The sequence below is a fragment of the Carassius gibelio genome, chromosome A16 (genome assembly GCF_023724105.1).
Source record: "Carassius gibelio isolate Cgi1373 ecotype wild population from Czech Republic chromosome A16, carGib1.2-hapl.c, whole genome shotgun sequence".
NCBI lineage: Eukaryota > Metazoa > Chordata > Actinopteri > Cypriniformes > Cyprinidae > Carassius > Carassius gibelio.
Genome location: NC_068386.1, coordinates 31,597,558 through 31,621,415, shown reverse-complemented (window position 1 = coordinate 31,621,415; position 23,858 = coordinate 31,597,558). Strand labels below are relative to the sequence as shown.

Sequence of the window (23,858 nt, the reverse complement as noted above, 5' to 3'; positions counted from 1 at the left end):
TATATATTGTTCTGTGAATGTGATTTTAAAGTCTAGATGATTCGGATTAACCCTTTAACTGCCATATCCTTTAAAACCTTACTGCCAGAGGGATAATGTGAATGCATGTGCCCGCTGGGCACAGTTTACCTGATGCCACCGGGGTGGCGATGGCATTAGTGGCTTGAGCCCGCCATCGCTGCTTGCAGCTGTATTTCTTCTTCTTCTTCTTCTTCTCCCGAATGAATCGCATTTTTGGGGGCTTTATCATGCTCAAAAAGTCATGAAACTTTGCACACGCGTCAAACCTGGTGAAAATTTTTGTCTGATATAGAATTCAGAAGAGGGTGTGGCAAAATGGCTCGACAGCGCCACCTATACTAAGAAAATCAACAGCCTTCCAGCTATGTTTCACGTACATGCACGAAAATTGGCACACATATGTAACACACCAATACCTACAAAAAAGACAAATTTTGGTCATTTCCATGTGATGTAAAGTGAAATTCAGCCAAGTATGGTGACCCATACTCAGAATTTGTGCTCTGCATTTAACCCATCCGAAATGCACACACACAGAGCAGTGAACACACACACACACACTGTGAGCACACACCCGGAGCAGTGGGCAGCCATTTATGCTGCGGCGCCCGGGGAGCAGTTGGGGGTTCGATGCCTTGCTCAAGGGCACCTAAGCCGTGGTATTGAAGGTGGAGAGAGAACTGTACATGCACTACCCCCACCCACAATTCCGTCCGGCCCGAGCCTAGAACCCACAACCCTTCGTTTGGGAGTCCAACCCTCTAACCATTAGGCCACGACTTCCCCAAATATGTGTTGTATTTTAACGAACTCCTCCTAGAGATTTCCTCAAATCAACACCAAATTTGGTATGACTAATCTAAAGGCCTTTGCGATGTTAAATTGCGAAGATCTTGAGTTTTCGTTGAAGGGCGTGTCCGTGGCGGCCTGGCGAATTTCGATGATTCGCCACGAAAAATGAAGTTGCTTTAACTAACACATACAATGTCCAATCTGCCCCAAACTTCTCATGTTTGATGAAACTCTGAACCTGAACAGATTGACATGCCCATATTCAGTAATAGTCATAGCGCCACCTATTGGCAACAGGAAGTGTCATATTTTACGCTGTGACGAACTACTCCTAGAAATTTTTTGACATCAATGTCTTTTTTTGTGGTCAGTCTAATCTAAAGGCCTGTGCGATGTTCAGTTGTAAAGATCTTGAGTTTTCGTTAAAAGGCGTGTCCACGGCACCATGGCGAAGTTCGATGTCTCGCCATGTGAATAAAAGATGTTATAACTCAGGCATAAAATGTCCGATCTTCCCCAAACTTCACATGTGTGATAAGAGTCCTGACCTGAACAGATCTGCAGGCCAATATTCCACCGGGGGTGGCAGAATGGCTCGATAGCGCCACCTATACACTTTCAACGGAGTGTGCCTCGAGCTATGTTTCACGTACATGTACAAATATTGGTACACACATGTAACTCACCAATATCTACAAAAAAGTCTCTTGGTATGAAATCCGAATCCCAACAGGAAGTCGGTTATTTTGAATTTTCCCTGCAAAATTTGTGCTGTTTTTGCCATTTTCAGGGGTTGTACTTTAACGAACTCCTCCTAGAGATTTATTCAGATCAACACCAAACTTGGTCAGTGTAATCTAAAGCCATTTGCGATGTTAAATTGCGAAGGACTTGAGGTTTCGTTAATGGGCGTGTCCATGGCGGCCTGACAAATTTCGATGTTTCGCCATGAAAAAGGAAGTTGCTGTAACTCAGACATACAATGTCCAATCTGCCCCAAACTACACATGTTGGATAAGACTCTTGACCTGAACAAATCTACATGCCCATATTCAGTTATAGTCATAGCACCACCTATTGGCAACAGGAAGTGACATATTTTAGACTGCGACAAACTATTTCTAGAAATGTTATGACATCAATGTCTCTTTTGTGGTCAGTCTAATCTAAAGACCTGTGTAATGTTTAGTTGTGAAGATCTTGAGTTTTTGTTAAAAGGCGTGTCCATGGCGCCGTGACGAAGTTCGATGTCTCGCCATGGGAATAAAAGATGTTATAACTCAGGCATAAAATGTCCGATCTTCCCCAAACTTCACATGTGTGATAAGGGTCCTGGCCTGAACAGATATGAAGGCAAATATTCCATTGGGTGTGGCAAAATGGCTCGATAGCGGCACCTATACACTTTCAACAGAGTGCATATGCACTTTCAACGGAGTGCGCCTCGAGCTATGTTTCACGTACATGTACAAAAATCGGTACACACATGTAACTCTCCAATACCTACAAAAAAGTCTCTTGGTACGAAATCCGAATCCCAACAGGAAGTCGCTTATTTAGAATTTTCTCTGCAAAATGCAAAACTCCTCCTAGAGATTTATTCAGATAAACACCAAACTTGGTCAGTGTAATCTTAAGCCATTTGCGATGTTTAATTGCGAAGATCTTGAGGTTTCGTTAAAGGGCGTGTCCATGGCGGCCTGACAAATTTCGATGTTTCGCCTTGAAAAAGGAAGCTGCTGTAACTCAGACATACAATGTCCAATCTGCCTCAAACTTCACATGTTAGATAAGACTTCTGCCCTTAACAGATCTACATGCCCATATTCAGTCATAGTCATAGTGCCACCTGCTGGCAACAGGAAGTGTCAATGTTTTACACTGCAAATAACTACTTTTTATTTTATTTTGGTCAGTCTAATCTAAAGTTCTTTGCAATGTTAAATTGTGGAGATCTTGAGTTTTCGTTAAAAGGCGTGTCCACGGCACAATGGCGAAGTTCGATGTCTCGCCATGGGAATAAAAGATGTTATAACTCAGGCATAAAATGTCCGATCTTCCCCAAACTTCACATGTGTGATAAGAGTCCTGGCCTGAACAGATCTGCAGGCCAATATTCCACCGGGTGTGGCAGAATGGCTCAATAGCGCCACCTATACACTTTCAACGGAGTTTATTTATGAGTTTAAACGCATATTTCTCACCGTTCACCTATTAACTAAAGCCACTCGCTGCCGGTGAGCCCGGGTGCGAGGGCCCGTTCATCGCTGCTTGCAGCTTTAATTTTTATTATATTTATAAGAGAAAGATAGTCTGTACCGATTTTTCCCGGAAAAACACGTGCGCCTAGAGGCGTGACGTGTGGGCGGAGCTAAGAAATCACGAGCGCCAGTAGGCTTTTGAGTTGAGAGCATGTGGAAGCTGTGACACAGATCCAGAGGCTGAAATTTAACAAGAGCAGCATCAGCAAAGGTGGTATGCTATGTGGTATGTACTGAAACTGTATATATTTGCTTAGCGGTTTTGGAAAATGACTAAGTTCCACTTAATGTCGTCTTTTTTTTTTTTTTTTTACGCTGTACATGTGGAAAGTGCAGTTTGATGACAACATCGCATGTTGTTTCCTTGATGTGCTTACGCGCTGATAGCTAAGTTAACAACACAGATATATTTGAAGCAGTTTTACTCACCGCATGTGGTTCCAACACATGATCGTGACCCTTTTTAGTTGGGACTGCATTATCCTTAAGAAATAAACAATGTGCAATCCGAGATGGGAACAAACAAAAACACTTGCACAACTCCGTTGATGCTCTGTAAAAATAAACTCCATCCACTGGTCCCTTAATGCTGTTTCTCTTTTGGTAATCTGTGCAGGGTTGTCTTGCCCTGGCAACCAAAAACACACTTCTTTTGTGACTTTTCGCGATGCACTCGCTCTGATCAGCGAATCGCTCTGATGAGTGAAATGTCTGTGCTGCTCAGCCTCGCTATACGGGAGCGCGCGCTCTTCCGGCAGAAGTGCCTTAGGACCCATATAAGGAAATTCCGCTCCATCTAACGTCATACAGAGCCATACTCGAAAAAAACTTTCAGAAACTTTTGACAAACCGGAAGAGGTTTTTTTGGAACAAAAATACTCCTTCAAATGTACAACTTAATTTTTGAAACTTTGTCCATGTTTAGCATGGGAATCCAACTCTTTAACAGTGTAAAAAACTCAGTATGCATGAAATAGCATTTCACCCCCCCCCCCCCCCCTTTAAGTTCCTCTTTGTTCCCACTTCAGTGGTCCGGTATTATGCCATGCACTTTTTCACAGCTTGGTGCACTGTTTGGATTACCTACTGTTGTTTTTTTAAGTAAACTTTGTTCTTTTATATACTTTCAAATGATCATCATCTTTGGGACTTAATGTTACATAGATCTGCATGTTCTTCTTCCAGTTAAGTTTTAATTTTGGCTTCCTCTTCCTTTCTCTGTATTCTTGATTCACCATTTCTGCTTCTTGCTCTAAACCAGGGATGTTCAATCGTAATCCTAGGCGGTTCGAAAACCAGTCAGTATTTGATTTGACTACAATTTGCCTCATACAGTGCAACACATCTCCCACATCTGCCCTGTACAGTGAAAACTGGGATTCATCCATGAAGATTACACCTCTTCAAAGTACCAGATGCCATCGAATGAACGCATTTGCCCACTAGAGTTGGTTACGATGACGAACTGCAGTCAGGTCAAAACACAGATGAAAACGACGAGCATGCAGATGAACTTCCTTGAGAGTGTTTCTGACAGTTTGTGCAGAAATTCTTTGCTAATGCAAACAGATTGTTGCAGCAGCTGTCCGGGTGGCTGGTCTCAGATGATCTTGGAGGTGAAAATGCTGGATGTGGAGGTCCTGGGCTGGTGTGGTTACACATGGTCTGGGGTTGTGAGGCCAGTTAGATGTCCTGCCAAATTCTCTGAAACGCCTCTGAGATGGCTTATGGTACAGAAGTGAACATTAAATTCATGGGCAACAGCTCTGGTGGACATTCCCGCAGTCAGACTGCCAGTTGCATGCTCCCTCGAAACTTGCGACATCTGTGGCATTGTGCTAGACATTTTAGAGTGGCCTTTTATTATTAATACTGTAGTAAATTAAAGGGATAGTTCACTTTGAAATAAAATGTTGGTGTATTTTAGCTTACCTCAAGGGCATCCAATATGTAGGGGTCTTTGTTTCCACAGTAGTTTCCACTTTGATATTTTTAGGTCAAACCGTTCTTATCTGTGACATATAATGCCGGGCTATGGTCACCACCTCAAAAAGCATGCACAGAGTCCAAATTAAACAATTCCCCATCGTAAGTACACATTGATGACCTAAGACACTAAACAAGCAGTTTGTGTGAGAAAACGAATAGTAATAATATAGTTTTTACCTCTTGTACACAACCACGTTGAAAAGTGATCTGAGGGCATGTACGTCACTCATTATTTACACAGATTTCGGAAGTGTTACCTTTTACTTTGAAGAGCTAACCATATTTAGGTGTACAGGATATCACAATGGAAGATGATTTCGATATATATCAACAGACTACGTTGGATTTTTTTTCACAACCATATTTATTTGAATCAGAATACACAGTCCAATGTCAGAGGGACCAAATGGCACGCTGTCGATAGAGTGAGTAATGTGTTGTATTTTTTATTATTATCGCAACTATTATAGGGTGCATTATAAACCAATTAATTATTTACAATTACTGCATATATTTCAGAAAGTGCAGATTGGTGGTGTATCGTATGGTAAACAGTAAACGATGAGTGGTTGTACACATGCGCGAGATCACATCCAGCACTTTCTGGCGCTTGCGCAGACTAAAAAATTACTTTTTAGCACTAAAAATAAAACCAATGTCATTCTTTATACTTATTTACAATTGTGTTTAAAGTTTTTCTACAAGTTATATACAGTAATTATGAAAAACAGTAAACAAGTTTCACCCAAATTTAATTTGTCTTTTATGAAATTTAAACACATTTTATTTTTGGTAAATGAAGGGGATTTGCTATTAAAATTAAAACATGGAAGAAATATTGGGATTTATTTCTTTAAAAAATAAAATTTTATAAGTTTTTTCAACAGTAGTAGCAGTATCACATACATTTTACTAAATACTAGTAATATTTCTAGCACAATGCATTTATGTAAAAATTAACTTTTAGGCCTAATGAATGCATATTTATCATTTTAACTGAACTGGTGCTGATGCTTAAGATATTTTTGGTCATTGAGGGTTTCTGTAAAAAAAAAATAGTAATTGATCATATTAATTATTATTAAAAGATAATACTACTACTAATTCTACTATCATACTAATGTATATACAATGCACTATGAATTGATGAGCTGCTGGGTTCATGAATATTAATCACGTGGTCTGCGTTAGGTCAAACTGATTTGCTGAAATCAAAACAGGGAAGGTACATATCTGCGCCAGCCAATGAAATTGCCATTTGTGCATTAGCTCCACTCACTATGAAAGAAACCGGTATGTCTTCTGCTTGTTCGAAAATGAATATGAATAATTCTAAATGAACTCCATTATTTTGACAGGAGAAGACAACAAAGAATAGTTTACATATAGCGTGTCGATTCAGCGTGGTAAGACTCTCGCTATCTCTTTCTTTGCATGTGTGAGAAACAACGCTATCAGTAAAGCGACGGTGAGTCGTGCGCCTTCACAAAGAGTTTACAGAGCATCAAATACAGGTGCGCTGTGCGTCCATTGAGATGAACTGAAAAGTTCAGATCGCTTGATGAAGAGAGAACTCTGAAGCTCAGATGCTGAAATTAATGCAAGCGTCATGCGCTTCAGTCTATGTAGTAAACAAACCCGCACGTCTCTGCCGTTCATTAATTAACACGGAGACACGCAGAACACTGATTCATATTAAAAAAAAAATTTTGCGTCTTAACATTTACAGATACTGATCCATACGGAGATTTGATTTGATTGCGCTTCAGTCTATTTAGTAAACAAACCCGCACGTCTCTGCCGTTCATTAATTAACACAGAGACACGCAGAACACTGATTCATATTAAAAAAAAGATTTTTGCGTCTTAACATTTACAGATACTGGTCCATACGGAGATTTGATTTGATTAATTTATGCTAACTTTGATAAATTCCATGACTGTCCATATTAAAATGTAAGTTTCATTTTCATGACTGGATTTTGAAATTCTGTCCTCGTTTTCTGCTTCGCAGAAATCATAGCACTGAACCGGGTTTGAACGGGACCTCGATACTACCGATACTTAAAGAAACCCGTTACCGTCACATTTAAAAAAAAATTTGTACCGACTTGGTACTGAAGTACCGGGTCTTTTAACAACACTAGGTACTTACGATGGGGAATTGTTTAATTTGGACTTCTCTATGCATGCTTTTTGAGGTGGTGATCATAGACCTGCATTATATGAGTCGCAGACAAGAACGGTTTGACCTAAACATATCAAAATGGAAACTACTGCGGAAACAAAGACACCTACAACTTGGATGCCCTTAAGGTAAGCTAAAACATACCAACTAGGGGTGTCCATGGTTAACCGGTTAACCGATTAACCGTTAAAAATTGCGTAACCGAGTGAAACATTTTGCTCGGTTAAGTGACGTCAATGGCGTGCATTGAATTTAGTTGTAATACATTTTTGCACCACCAGAGACCGCCAGAGCGCTCCCAGACATTTGTAATGTCCACAAGAAGAATTCATTTTTCTAATATGAAGCGGGCAAAAAAAAGTACAGCGTTGGAGCACTTTAAAATTGAGAGTGACGGGGCAAAATGCAAGTATTGCAATACAGTGCTTAGATATACTTCAAGTACAACCTCGTTGTTGTAATCTCAACAGCCAACACCCGGGCATCATTAGGCCGGTCAGGACTCACTGGATGCGTGGCGATGAGCGAAAGCATCTCAGCTGCGTGGCGTGTCTGTTTTTAATTCGGCTCCCATATTAACAGGTTAGAGCTTGCCGACTGCCTGCGTGAGACGCGCGGCTCAGGTGCGGCTCGACGCGTGCATGCTAGAAATAGAACTGACGCCTTGTTGGAAGCGTTTCCAGGCAAAATATAATAGGAAAATATGTTTATATGTCATTTTGTACACAAATACATATTAATTCATGACATTTTGATATTTGAAAGTCTATAGGTTGACATAAATTCAGATATAAATGTAATTAAAAAAAATAATTATCGATTTTCAAATATTGTATCTGTCAAACATATCATAGTCATAGCCTTAGCGAGGCGGCCGCGGAGCCTGCTTGTTACCTTCGCCGAAACACGGAAAGTTACATAACCATTACTAGAGCCTGTTCCTTTATAACATAGCCAAAGGTCGGTGTATATTTGCTTTATACATTTTAGGATTATTCTCAAATACAGATTGTGTTAGTGGGCGGGATTATTAGGTAGTTTTAATAGGACAGTTTGACCGGTGAGATTAAATTTTGTCGGACTTTTTTTTTTTTTTTTTTTGGCCAATGTCTGGAAATTACCGGACAACGGAAACCCTGGCGCACACTATGGTTAACCGATTATTAACCGCTAAGGGCCTCGGTTAACGGTTAATGAAAAACTTGAAAACGTGCAGCCCTAATACCAACATTTAATTTCAAAGTGAACTATCCCTTTAAGCTCAAAAGGGAAATCTATTTAAATAATTACAATTATTTATATGAGCTGCCAGTAGTAACTGTAGCAGAATTAACCTCCAATCAACTAATCTATTCTTCCAACGAACATTTAGAGTAATTTCATATAAACTTTAAGAAAGGATATTTTCGTGGCCACAGAAAACAACATTCTCACAGTACCCTAATAATGAATTAGATCATATAGCAAAGATCTATGTTGTGTTTTGAACATGAACTTAGATTGGGTATTCAAAAGAGTCTGCAAGATTCTTATAATAATAATTTGTTTGCATAGGTATCAACATACATTATACACTCTCATTTAGATAATGGAACTACAAACTCATGGATACTAAACATTGTGGTGCCATTGTGGATGCTGTCAGGTGGTGTGCTGTAGTGATGTAGGCTGTAGCATGGTGCAGGTCCTTGAGTTTATGCAGCAGGTGGCGAGATTGTCACCTGTCTTCCAGAAAGTGAGTAGGTCTGGGTAAGATGGTTGTTTTGGGTGTTGTTAGCCAGTAGGCTATCCGTGGTACCTGCATTTCTTCAGAAATCATTCAAATATTCTGATTTGCTACTCAACAACAACAAAAAAATAATAATAATAATATTTTAATATTCACATATGAAAATTTGCCTACAGCTGTTTTGGCAAAATAATTGATTTGCCTCAGTGTCTCGTCAGACACCCTCTTTCACCCCATAAAACAACATCATTTGTAATTTTTCACACCCTTTCATGCTCCCTTTTGGCCAAATTTTCAAATTTCATACAAAGTTACTGTCCCTCTACAAACACAATAAAAATTTACTTAAAAATGTATCAATTAAAAATAATTACTCATATTTTAGTGCTAATAGACTAAAATGCCATGTCCCCAAGTAAGCTTGCATAACTCCAGCCGCAAATGTAAGTAATAAAAGTTCCAATTGTTTTCAACATTGTTGTTTATTCTTTTTATAATATTCCTCAACAAAATACATATATATATATATATATGATCTGAAATGAGCGGGTGCCTGTGGTCACCCGCGGTTACGAGTCATCCAAAAATATTTTTTATGATATTTGGGTCGCAGTCGGTTGGGTCGTTTGAAGTAAAGATGCCATTTAAACCTTTGTAATTTATATAGTACTAGAGACAATTTTGAAATACATAGGCCTACACTTTATTGGCTGAATAACTGGCGCGATTATAGAGTGACCACCTGTCCCGCTTTACGCTGTACTGTACAGCAGTTTTACCCTTTGTCCCGCCTCACACAAATTGCAGATCTGTCCTGCTTTTTCATTTGACCCTGTCTAATAAATACATGGATGCGTTCATAGGCGTACTGTTAACTTATGTCCAATAGTTCAGAGTAGAGCAATAAAAGCATTAGTCGATAGGCTGAGTTGTACGTCAATCAAACTGTTGACTGGTGCATGAACGACTCCTCAACATTGTCAACAATCTCAAATTGGAGAGCACGTGTTGTTCGGTCAGGTTAAGCAGCCATGGCCAGTGTTGCCAAGCAAAAGAGAAGATTTTTAATAGAGCACTTTTAATAGCGAATGGACCTCAACACACTCTAATTGGTTAAGACCTGTAGATGGCGAAGCAGAGAGAGCTTTTTGCATTTTATGCTAAAGCAGTTTTTCTGTGGGACATGTTGGAGAATACAACGTGAAGCGACATTGAGTTCCACAGAAAAAAAACACATCATCAAGAAACATGCAAATCAGTGAACCAAATGACCCACAGGCTCACAAAGTTTCGGCAGCAGAAGTGACAAGCATTTAGCATGTCATACATCACACACAATTCATATCGATCTACCGACTGCAGTAACAAGTTAGCCCCAGTCATTTTTCCAGGTTCTGAAATAGCTAAGAAAAAAGCGGTAGAAACTTTGGGTGATAATTTAGATCAGGTAGTGCCTTAACCCTCCTATTAACTTTGGGGTCAATTTGACCCCATTCAATATTTAATGTCTGTAAATATATTATTTAAAGGAACACTCCACCGTTTTTTGAAATAGGGCTTATTCACATTATTTCCTACATTTAGATAGGTGGGCAAATGCATTTTTGTGTCAGTGCATGCATTGTTTTAGTTGGACTGGGTCGGCGTTAGCTTAGCTTAGCACAATGAATGGAATCCTTTGTTGCCAGCTAGCATGGCCTGAGTAAAAGTGATCAAAAAAAAAAAAAAACAATTGCATTTTGCAAAATGCAATTTGTCCATGAGGGGGCACGTCTTGTAGCTTTTGGTCTCTCAACCGAGGTTGCTGAGATCATCCTTCAATCCAGAATTCCCTCCATGAGGAAACTGTACACCTTGAGGTGGAAACCTTTCACCTCCGGGCGCGAAGACTGCCAGCACTACCCAGTTGTTTGGCCAGTTGGGATAGTTCTGGAGCTCCTTCAGGCCATTCTCTCTGCACGTTTGACCCACTCCACCCTGAAGGTCTACGTGGCGGCCATTACAGTCTACCGTGCCCCTCTTGGTGGCCATTCAGTGGGCAGACACCCTCTGGTTACATGTTTCCTCTTCAGTGCGCTGGGGCTGTTTCACCTCACGTTCTTTTATAGCTTCCTGGTGGCTACGTCACCCGCCTATGACATCACGCCCATTTATGAGACTGATTTCACATATTATTCAGAGCTGGTCACGCTGAAGGGCGTTACCATAGCGTTTCGGACGCAGCGTCTCGTTCCCTTCAGGGAACCATGGTTACATACGTAACCTAGGACGTTTTTCTTGGGGTCAAATTGACCCCACACATTATGTATGTTGCAATCCTTGATAACAAAAAGGACTGTTATGTGTTCCTTACTGATGTTTTGATTGTGATGATGTTCACAGACACACTCTTGCAGTTTAAATATAGATTAAAGACCCATCTCTTTAACCTGGCTTACACATAACATACTAATATGCTTTTAATATCCAAATCCGTTAAATGATTTTTAGGCTGCATTAATTAGGTAAACCAGAACCAGAAACACTTCACATAACACCCTTTGTACTTGCTACATCATTAGAAGAATGGCTTCTACGCTAATATTTGTCTGTTTCTCTCTTATTCCGAGGTCACCGTAGCCACCAAATCCAGTCTGTATCCAGATCAGAGGGTCACTGCAGTCACCTGGATCGAGTACGTATCCAGACATGATGGTGGATCAGCACCTAGAAAGGACCTCTGCTGCCCTGAAAGACAACAGAGACCAGGACAACTAGAGCCCCAGATACAGATACCCTGTAAGACCTTGTCTCAGAGGACCACCAGGACAAGACCACAGGAAACAGATCATTCTTCTGCACAATCTAACTTTGCTGCAGCCTGGAATTGAACTACCGGTTTCGTCTGGTCAGAGGAGAACTGGCCCCCCAACTGAGCCTGGTTTCTCCCAAAGTTTTTTCTCCATTCTGTCACCGATGGAGTTTCGGTTCCTTGCTGCTGTCGCCTCTGGCTTGCTTAGTTGGGGTCACTTCATCTACAGCGATATCGTTGACTTGATTGCAAATAAATGCACAGACACTGTTTAACTGAACAGAGATGACATCACTGAATTCAATGATGAACTGCCTTTAACTATCATTTTGCATTATTGACACACTGTTTTCCTAATGAATGTTGTTCAGTTGCGTTGACACAATGTATTTTGTTTAAAGCCCTATATAAATAAAGGTGACTTGACTTGACTTCTGTTTAAAAATAAAATCCTTCTAAATTTTTGAAATTGTGTTTGTTTTTCGAATTTTCCGATTTTTTTCCGAATGTTATAGATTACAAAAATCTATACTTAGCTATAACTATAAACTATACTCAAACTATACTCAAATTGACCCCTGTGGGTAACAAATGTTATTAGATTTGAGGGTAACAGGAGGGTTAATCTTTTAGTCGGTGGGTTTAAAAATAAATATAAGCAATATATTACAGAAAGCTTGAAATGTCTACTTTTAACAAAAAGTGAAAGTGACATTCAGCCAAGTATGGTGACCCATACTCAGAATTTGTGCTCTGAATTTAACCCATCCGAAGTGCACACACACAGAGCAGTGAATACACACATACACTGTGAACACACACCCGGAGTTGTCACATCTATATATATATAGATGTGACAGGATTAAGTGTTTTTGGGAGTTAGACGCCTATCCCAGCCAACATTTCCATGTGGGCCCCATGTGGGTTTTTGGTGGGCTGTCCGCTGGGCCCTGCATGGGCAACCCAAATGGGACCCGTACATTTTTGTCCATTGGCTCCACTTGGGCCCCGTGTGTGTTAACCCATAGGGGCCCATGATGGTTCCATAGTGGGCTCCAAGTGGGACCCATGTGGGTGTTCATTAGAGGGGCCCACATGGGTCCCAAATGGGTTCTAATAACTGGGGCCAAGGTGGGCCACATACAAAACCCTTATGGGGCCCAGATGGGTGATTACACTAGACCCACAAATGGCCCTTATATGGGGTTTTAGTGGGACTACACTGGGTCAGAACTGGGCCCCATTTATATTTCCTTATTAATTCCGCTGGATAAAGTTAATGTGCTAATATGCAATAAAACTCTAAATTAAAATGTTTTATTTACCTAAAAAATTGGTGCTTAATACATTTTCAATTACATGTTAAAATATTTCAAATGTGAAGAAAATGACTTCAACTCAGAATCTCTAAATCACATTTTTTATTGAGTAAAACAAAATAAAACAAAACAGGATAAAAAGTGGATAAAAATGTGGTAACGCTTTCTATGAAGCCCATATTTAAAATACAGTATAAGGGTACTCTTAAGCCATTATAATGAATGCATAGTGCATTATTTATACCTAAGAAAGTTCTGGTAATACAAGGTAACTACATGGGGTAGGGTTAGGTTTAGGGGTAGGTTCAGGATTAGTACCTAGTTATTACATAGTTATTGTAATTACTATAATAAGTACATAGTATCTACATGAGGAACAGGACTGTAAAATAAAGTGCTACCACAATTATAATACATCATAATGCAATACATAATATAATTCATCATGGTTATAAGTTTAAGAGTATGATTATTTATAACACAATGAACACCATATTAAATCTACTTAATTTACAGTATAATGGACTGTATCATATCTTGACATTGTTTAAGATCTGCACAGTATCTTACTACAGCTTGTGAGTGGTTAGATGTTGAGTGTTGCTTGATTGTTTCCTTTGGAGCTAATGTTAGTTGATGTGAGCTTAATACTCTTAACTGAAAAAAAAAGCCATCTTTTATATGGTTACATTTTATTTTGATGGTCCCCTTAATCAATCGATTATAAGCAACTTTGCCACTACATCCCAACTAACTCTCATTAGAGTATCAGTATGCTCAAGAATGGTAGAATCTAGTTTGGTAGAATAAGTTGACGTACTTGCAAAGACACCTACTGTGTGTCAGTTTATCTGTTGGTTAACCATCAAAATAAAGTGTTAGCATATATTTACAGTAGCAAACATAGTAATACTCCAATGACCGCTAGTTGATATGTAGTTGCAGAGTTACCCAACAGCTGTCTAAGGGGTACCATCAAAATAATCAAACTATTATTACAATAGTTTTTTAATATAACTATTTAACAATTAAAAATGTTCAAAGCAAATGTTTCATATTACAAATTCATCTGATCTGATATATGATCTCATGGCTGTTTGATTGAAAACATTTTTTTTTATTATTATTACTATTACTACTTGTAAGTGCAGAAAAACGCTTGTCTTTTATTTTGTATTTTGCGTGTGTGTTTCCAGGTGGGTTGGTCACGTGGGATTGGTGTGTATATACCTGGTAGCGTTTCCTGTTTGGGTTAGGTGTAGTAGAGAGGGGGTGAGTAGCGGGGAGTGCTCACTTTCTGTTGACCGTTCAACATCGATTTGTTTCTACTTGGTCTGTTATCAAGTCAATAAATGTTGTGGGATTTGCAATGAACAAAACGCGTCACGGATTATTCCTGCTGCTTAGCCTCTCAGCGGCTATAGGTTGCCGCTATATTTAGTCAACAGAAAAAGCTACACAACTCTTGGATTATGGACGCAACTTGGAAACGACTGTTTCTGCATACAGCGTGTTGTGGCGGACGCGCACCGTGAAATGGATCGACGGACACGACGCACATACAAACGGCAAACGAGGTATGTCAGCGGTTAAAATGGATTGCGCAGTATTGCTGTTGTGGAAGACGCTGTCGTAGTTGTTACATTGGATTGAAGTTGGATTGGCATTGGATTGGCATTGGATTGAACGAGCTTTGTGTTGCTCTTGCATGTTTATGGGCTCTCGCGTGCCGCCTCGCTACGTTCATTCATTGTTTGGTTCTGTGAGCGCGCTGTTTGAAACGGAGCTCACATTGTCCGTAGTGTTGGAGAATGAATTCTGAGGATATGGAGCACGCTGTTGACGGCAGCAAACGAGAGCGTAAACCCACGGCAAAGGCCTTGGTGGCTGAAATTGAAGCCTTGCAAAGGGATCGCAAGAGTAAAGTGAATAAAGTGAAGAATTTGATTGGGTCAATGAAAGAGCTGATGATATGTGATGACAATGCATCTCAAGTGTGTTCAATGTTGAAAACGATACAATTGCTGATGGATGATGCATCTGTGTTACATAAAAGAGTGTTGCCTCTACTACCTTTTGAGGAGCAAAATAAACAAAATGAATGGTTTGACTCAATTTTGAAACATTATAATGGCTTTGTGGATGACGTTCAACAATGGACGACTGAAACTGGGAAATTGAATCCTTGCACTGATCTTTCTAATATCTGTGAGCCTGTGGTTGGGGAAGCCATATATGCAACTTCTCAAGGAGTTTGTGGATCTGATATTTCACCCTCTGTTGACGTGGTGTCCACGACTCAGCCCTCTCATGTACAAGCAGGAATGGATTCTGGGAACCTTGAAAATGAAATTCAACCAACGGATAGTGCTTCAAATATAAGCCGTAAAAGATCTTCGGTAGCGACATCACATGGGTCTCGATCAAGGCGATCCTCCATTCATCTTAAGGCTGAGGCAGAACTGGCTGCTTTATTGGCTTCCCAACAAATGCTGCAAAGGAAACATGATTTAGAGGAACAGGAGGAACTGTTGAGGAGAAGGAGGGAAAAACTGGAACTGGAAACTAAATTAGCAGAGTCAATGGCAAAAGTAAAGGTGTATCAAGACGTTCATTCTGCATCTCATTCATCTGTTGATAGGATTGTGGTTAAACCCCTTCATGCGATGGCAGAACCATTTGTTCCTTCAGCTAGTATGCCAGTGGCATCAGAGCCTATGCCTGTAATGCATACATCACATGTCAATTACCCACAAAGGATTTCAAATTATTCTCTATCTCAGTCAGGACAACAACCATCAACAAGATCTAAAATGAAACCTTCACAATCTACATTGCCTAACATGTCATCATTGGATAATCAGAATATTGAATATGCTCACGGGCCAAGGTTAAGTTTTCATAATGATGCGAGCCATGCAAGCATGCTTCAGCTTATGGGTAAGCAGAATGAAATAGCTACTTTATTAGTTAAACAGCATAACTTGTCTTCACTTCTACCCAGAGAAATACAGTCCTTTGATGGAGATCCATTGCGCTTTCATGAGTTTATGCGTACATTTGAGGAAGTGGTGGAAAAGAAGGCAGACAACCCAGGAGACTGTCTTCACTTCCTGGAACAATACACACGAGGACAGCCGAAAGAACTTGTTAGAAGTTGCCAGCTCATGACCCCTTCACAAGGTTATTTAAAGGCTAAGGCATTGCTTAAGGAAAACTTTGGCAACGAAGTAAAAATAGCTTCATCATATATGGAAAAGGCTCTTTCATGGAAAGCTATAAAATCAGAAGATGCGAAGTCTCTGCAAGAGTATGGTCTTTTTCTAAGGAGTTGTTGCAACGCTATGCAAAACATTCACTATATGAATGAGCTGAATCTCACCACTAACATGCAAATTATCCTCTCAAAGCTTCCTTATAAACTCAAAGACAGATGGAGAGTCGTTGCATATGAGTTAAAGGAGCGACGCCACAATCAAACCACCTTCTCTGATGTTGTGGACTTCATCGAGAGACAAGTAAAAATTCTATCTGACCCTGTGTTTGGTAATATTCAGGATGTGTCACCTGTTGGAGGTAGGAAGATGAACATCAAAGTAAGTCAGCCAAAAACTAGAAGCAGTTTTGCAACCATTATCACTGCTATGCCTGAAATAAAAGAACACCATAAGATGTCAACCAACAGAATCTGTCTCTTCTGTAGCGGTGAACACATGCTGGATGTCTGTAATAAACTTACCAGAAAAAGTCACAGAGAAAAAATGAACTTTCTGACGATGAGAGGAATCTGCTTTGGCTGCTTGCATACAGGACATCTCAGCAGGGACTGCAAAAAGAGAAGTATCTGTAATGTATGTAGTCTTAAACATCCTAGTCTCCTTCACATTTATCCTCATGAGAAGGTAGACACTTTGAGCAAGAAGAAAGACGAATTCAAGTCAGCGGTTGCTAGTGCTATGGTCTCTCTCCAAACTAGTGGTCTTACTGGGGCTGGTAATGACAACTGTGCGTTACCTATCGTTCCAGTGTGTGTTAAATCAAAAAAGGGAAATGGCGTGGTGATGACGTATGCTTTTCTCGATTCTGGGAGTTCCGCTTCTTTTTGTACGGAAAGTTTGATGAACAAGATCAACCTCCCTGGAAAGAGAGTTAATATTCTTCTCAGAACTATGAGTCAAGATAAATCAGTTGGTAGTTACGTTCTGAAAGACCTGGAGGTTTCTGGCTTGAGTCAAGAATACTACTGTGCATTGCCTGAAGTGTATACACAGAAGATCATGCCCGTGACCACAGTAAACATCGCCTCACAGAAAGATCTTGAGTGTTGGCCTTATTTGAGTCATATCTGTTTACCTATGATTAACGCTGGCATTGAGCTTTTGATTGGAGCTAATGTTCCAGAAGCATTGGAGCCTTGGGAGGTCATACGTAGTCAAAATAATGGCCCATATGCTGTAAGGACCATGTTCGGATGGACCGTTAATGGACCACTTAAAGGAGTAGGTATAAATGGAGACGATGCTGCCAACCAACTTCCTGTGACTGTGAATAGGATTGCAGTAATGAAATTGGAAGAGTTGTGGAAGCAGCAATTTAAGGCCGATTTTCCAGAGACTGCTCATGAAGAAATGTTAGGAACATCTAAAGAAGATCAGCAGTTTATGAATTTTGTGTCCAATTCCGCAAGACTGATTAATGGTCATTATTACATCGGTCTACCATTCAGAAATGCTGAAGTAGCCATGCCTATGAACAGGAGAATTGCAGAACAACGTGCTTTAACTCTTCAAAAAAGGTTTAAAGTGAATTCTTCCTTTCATGCAGATTACACTGTCTTTATGGAGGATGTGATCCGTAAGGGTTATGCAGAAAGGGTACCTGCGGTTGAACTAGAGAGACGTGATGGACGTCTGTGGTATTTACCCCATCACGGTGTATATCACCTCAAAAAACACAAGATTAGGGTTGTGTTCGATTGTGGAGCCTCTTATCAGGGTACATCACTGAATAGCAAGCTTCTACAAGGCCCAGACTTAACCAGTTCACTGGTGAGTGTACTTGTACGATTTAGACTGGAATCTATTGCCCTGATGGCCGACATTGAAGCCATGTTCCATCAAATCAGAGTTCATCCAGAAGATTGTGATCTCTTGAGGTTTCTGTGGTGGCCAGAAGGTAATGTAAACAGCAGTCTGGAGGAATACAGAATGGTGGTTCATTTATTCGGGGCTACATCATCACCTAGTTGTTCGAGTTTTGCATTGAGGAAATGTGCAATAGATCAAAAGGATCTATTTGACCCCAAAACAATGGATGTTGTTTTCAATAATTTCTATGTGGATGACTGCCTTGTCTCCGTACCTTCCGAATCAGATGCTGTGCAGTTGTACAAGGATCTTACTAGTATGTGTGCTAAAGGTGGATTTCATTTAACAAAATGGACGAGCAACAGCCGTGCTGTATTGGGTGTCATACCAGAGAAGGACAGAGAGAAAAAGGTAAAGGATTTGGACTTCGATCATGACACTTTGCCAGTGGAAAGAGCATTAGGAGTGCAATGGTGTGCTGAATCGGATGCCTTTCAATTCAAAGTGGTAGTAAAGGATAGACCTCTTACCAGGAGAGGAATTCTCTCAGTGGTTAGTTCCATCTATGATCCTCTGGGGTTCTTGTCACCTGTGATTTTGTCTGCCAAGAGGATCCTGCAGGACCTGTGTAGGGAGGGAATTGGATGGGACAATGATATTCCATCAGTGTATGTTCAGCGTTGGATGCACTGGCTGGATGATCTGCATCACTTGGAGAGTTTTGAGGTTAGAAGATGTTTGAAGCCTGACGGGTTTGGAGATGTAACTTCTGCTCAAATGCATCATTTTTCAGATGCAAGTGAACAAGGATATGGTGTGGTATCCTATTTGCTGCTCCATAATGACCAACAACAGGCATATTCTACCCTTCTGGTGAGCAAGGCAAGAGTTACACCATTAAGGTCCATTACAATCCCTCGCCTGGAACTTACAGCTGCCACTCTTGCAAGCCGTATTGACAAGATCTGGATGAAAGAACTCAAGATGCCTTTTCAGAACTCCGTTTTTTGGACTGATAGTACTTCAGTACTTAAATACCTTCGAAATAGCACCTCAAGATTTAAGTGCTTTGTGTCTAATAGAGTGTCCGAAATCTTGAAGGTTACTGATGTAGAACAGTGGAGGTACATGAATTCGTCAAGCAATCCAGCAGATCTGGCGTCTAGAGGAGTGAAGGTGGATTCATTTTTAAAGAATGAGTCGTGGATTTCTGGTCCCGCCTTTCTGGTTCGATCACAAGAGGAGTGGCCTATGGACCCCACCTATAGGGATGTGATTTTGCCTCATGATCCTGAGATTAAAAGGAGTGCTTTGGTAAACATGATAGAAGTCAATGAAAATTCTGACCCTATATCATATCTCTTTGATTACTTCTCCTCTTGGATTCGACTAAAGAAAGCCGTAGCATGGTTCCTTCGTTTGAGACAAATCTTGATGGACCGTAGCAAGAAAAGGAAACGATTGCAGAATTCTCTCGTCTGCTCTGATATGGATTCATATCAACAAGAGATGATTATTAATCAGGAAATGCAAAAGTTTGAACCTACAGTGCGTAAGGACTTCCTTTTGTTGGAAGAATTGGAAAAGGCCGAAATGGAAATCATCCGACTTTCTCAAATAAAGAGATTCCCGGAGGAACTAAAGAGTCTACGTAAGTGTGGAGTAGTCAAACGAAGTAGTCCTCTTTATAGCCTTAACCCAATACTTAAGTGTGATATCATCAGGGTTGGTGGACGCCTTGATAACGCATTGATTTCTGAACACTCTAAACACCCAATTATACTGGCAAAAGATCTACACATTTCTAACCTAATCCTGCGACAAATTCATGAAGAAGTGGGACATAGTGGACGGAACTTCGTGTTGGCGGCTCTTCGACAGCGATATTGGATCCCTGGAGCTAGCGTAGCCATAAGAACATTTCTGTCAAAATGTGTAGTGTGTAAAAGGATCAACGCAATTGCAGGTCATCAACAGATGGCTGATTTGCCTCAGGATCGTGTCTCCCCAGACAAACCACCCTTTACTTATGTTGGACTAGATTGTTTCGGCCCATTTGAAGTAAAGCGAGGGAGAACCACTCTAAAGCGTTATGGAGTCCTTTTCACCTGCTTGAACATTAGAGCTGTTCACATTGAGATGGTTGCATCATTGGATACGGACTCATTCATTCACGCACTCAGACGCTTTATCGCTCGATGAGGACAAGTGGCTGAAATACGTTCAGATAATGGAACGAACTTCGTTGGGGCCGATCGTGAATTAAAAGAGGCGATACAAAATTGGAACAACAGTCAGATATACGATGTTCTTCTACAAAAGAAGATTAAATGGACTTTCAATCCTCCTACCAGTTCACACCATGGGGGGATCTGGGAAAGGCTCATCAGGTCAATAAAGAAAATACTAAACTCCATTCTTCGAGGGCAAAGTTTAAATGAAGAAGGTCTTCATACTTTCCTGTGTGAAGTAGAGTCTATACTTAACAACCGACCCATAACTAGATCATCTTTGGATCCTGATGACATGGAAGCTTTAACACCTAATCATCTTCTCCTTCTAAAAACAAAGTCTACATTACCACCCGGATTGTTTGAGAAGGAAGATTTGTATGCCCGTCGAAGATGGCGTCAAATTCAGTATTTAGCCAACCAATTTTGGAAAAGATGGATTGGTGAATATCTACCTTTATTACAGGAACGGCAGAAGTGGATGGTGAGGACAAGGAACTATCAGTTGGGAGATGTTGTACTGATAATGGATGAAAATGCACCAAGGAGTTCCTGGATCATGGGCAAAATTATTCACACGATAACCGACGAAAAAGGATTCACACGGCAAGTTAAGATTAAGACTATGAGTACCTGCCTGACCAGGCCAATCACAAAAATTTGTCGCCTTCTTGAAGCTGAGGAATTTAAAGATTAGCTATGACTGACATTTGAGAGCTCTCAACTGACTCTTTTGACTTGACCTTTTGACTTGGACTTGATTGAATTACTTGATCTTACTGACGTAGACTGGACTTTTACTTTTACTTTACTTTTTGCTTCATGCGGCTACAATGATGAACATTTTGAGTGATCTGGACATTTTCACACATACATTTTCTCACATTTCCTTTTTGTAAAAACAAAAAAAAGAAAATCATGTATAACAATTAATTATGTAATGTATGTTAATATTGTTCATATTTCGATTGTGTCTGTGATTATTACAGGTTTATTGTATAATAATCAGGGGCTGGAATGTAAGTGCAGAAAAACGCTTGTCTTTTATTTTGTATTTTGCGTGTGTGTTTCCAGGTGGGTTGGTCACGTGGGATTGGTGTGTATATACCTGGTAGCGTTTCCTGTTTGGGTTAGGTGTAGTAGAGAGGGGGTGAGTAGCGGGGAGTGCTCACTTTCTGTTGACCGTTCAACATCGATTTGTTTCTACTTGGTCTGTTATCAAGTCAATAAATGTTGTGGGATTTGCAATGAACAAAACGCGTCAAGGATTATTCCTGCTGCTTAGCCTCTCAGCGGCTATAGGTTGCCGCTATACTACTTATAAGTGGTCTTTGACCGCTTTAAGTAAAGTAGTATCAGACAAATGGCAAGATATGAGACTTATAACACATTATAACTATGAGAAATATAATCATTTTAAAAGTGGATGTAACATGTTCATTATGTTATAAATAGTCATACTTTTAAAAGCTATAACCACAAATAAGTAAATATATTAAACCTGTTCATATGAATATTCATGAGATGATCCAACATATTATAAATTGTATTATAATGCATTCCTTATAATGCTTTAAGAATACCCTTATAATGTATATGTGCTTCATAGAAAGTGTTAATACAAAAATACTTGAACAGAACAGGATGAAATGGTATTATTCCTGGGACTGTGCAGTCTTCTCAGCTTCATACCTAAAAAAAAAACAGTAAAGAAAGAAAAACAGAATAGGCAATTATTTTAAAATACTACTAAAACCTTTACAAAAGCATTAAAAAGCATGTGTTATAATTAAGTTGTGCCAGTACTTCATATTTTTGCCCAAGTTATACTACTAAAGGTAATATGAACAAGTTAAAAGTGACACTATTCAGTTTAGAAATGTAATTTTAAAAGTACTATTATTTTATTATTTTGTTATATATTCAATAACACAAGTTATTGCTTCACACCAACAGCTTTATTCATGATTCAGCTTTTATTTTTCAGAGCTGAACTTTAACAACACAGAAATACCAGAAAATTAACCATATTTCATCAATAAACATACATATAGCCTACAAGTAAAATCATAGATAACACATTGTGCCAGTGGAGAATAAATGGTGTAAATATAAAAATAAACGTTTGAAGAGTTCATGTACTTAATTAGTAAGACTATACAACAATATTCAGAGAACACATTATCTCAAAACATATAAAATGGTCTTCTTTATGGCGAGAACTCTTCCAGTCTGCCTCATGATGGTCCAGCTGGTCAGTCAGCACCACTGCGGGAGGGAAATGCTAGTTAGCACGGCTTAACTGATAAAACAAACAAGACGACTTCAAGTGTTTTAAAGTTCACCTACCTGTATCTATATAATGTACTCGTACGACTTTTAGATCTTCACGAGTCTCCCTATTGGTCTGCTGGTGCCACTGTGGTAGGAAAATACTAGTGTACTGGGAAAGTGAGCCAGTAAAAGAACTATTCGACGAGTCTCCCCTCTGGTCTGACAGCCGCGCTGCGGGAGGAAAAGGACAGTTTGCACATCTTGACATAGTTCGTAATAATGTAGCTTTATATCTAGCAAACATCATCAGAATAAAAGGTATAAGTTAAAGTAAACTTACCACACTCTTATGAGCTTTCATCTTCACAATAAATCTGTCATGGTGCCATGCCATCGCACTGGGAGATGTTTGTTAACACCTAAAAATGACTAACACTTAAACTGCAACTCATTACACTCTCTGTGCTGTCGGTTGGGGGGGGGGGGTTGGGGGGGAGGTGGACATTAATAAATCAGACATTATTTTAGTTTATCCCAATTTGATACTTTACTACATGTTAGGTGTGGATAAATGTATTATTCATGCAACAATGCTTATTACTGTAATAACGTTCGTTAAAAAGCATTGCTATATGGATGATAAGAACTTGCTCTCATTAATGTTTTTATCAGGATTTTTGTAAAAGGTTTACTACCAAACTGAATGAAATAGCATAGCATTCTTCGTGACCAGAGTTGGCATATTTAATTCTGTAACCTATACATTTTATGCTATCCAAAAAAAGACACTTATAATATCTGGATCTGGCAACATGACGGAGAAGCAACTCTCTATCAAGGCCCGTTCGGTGAACAAATAAAGTAACTGCCGTTAAAACACCTGGAGTCATCTCGTTTGTTTTATCAATTAAGCTGTGCTGACCAGCATTTCCCTCCCGCAGTGGAGCTGGCTGACCATCGTTTAGGCAGACGGGAAATGTTTTGAGATGACCTCCGGAGCAAGCATCCTTGAAAATGAGACACAGCTGATATGTGTTCCCTAATTAAGCACATTAACTCTTCAAACTTTTACATTTACACCATTTATTTTGCACTGTCAAAATCCGACAGGTTTGCCCACAAAGATAGCATTTTTAATCTATTATGAAGCAGACGTGCCTGTATGCGCTCACATTA

At 39.8% G+C, this 23,858-nt stretch overlaps 1 protein-coding gene across 1 annotated transcript in view; it reads left to right on the top strand.

Moving 5' to 3' along the window:
* Positions 1-23,858, top strand: part of LOC128030958 (lipoma-preferred partner homolog) — a 147,504-nt gene that overhangs the window by 11,111 nt on the left and 112,535 nt on the right. The window lies entirely within an intron of this gene.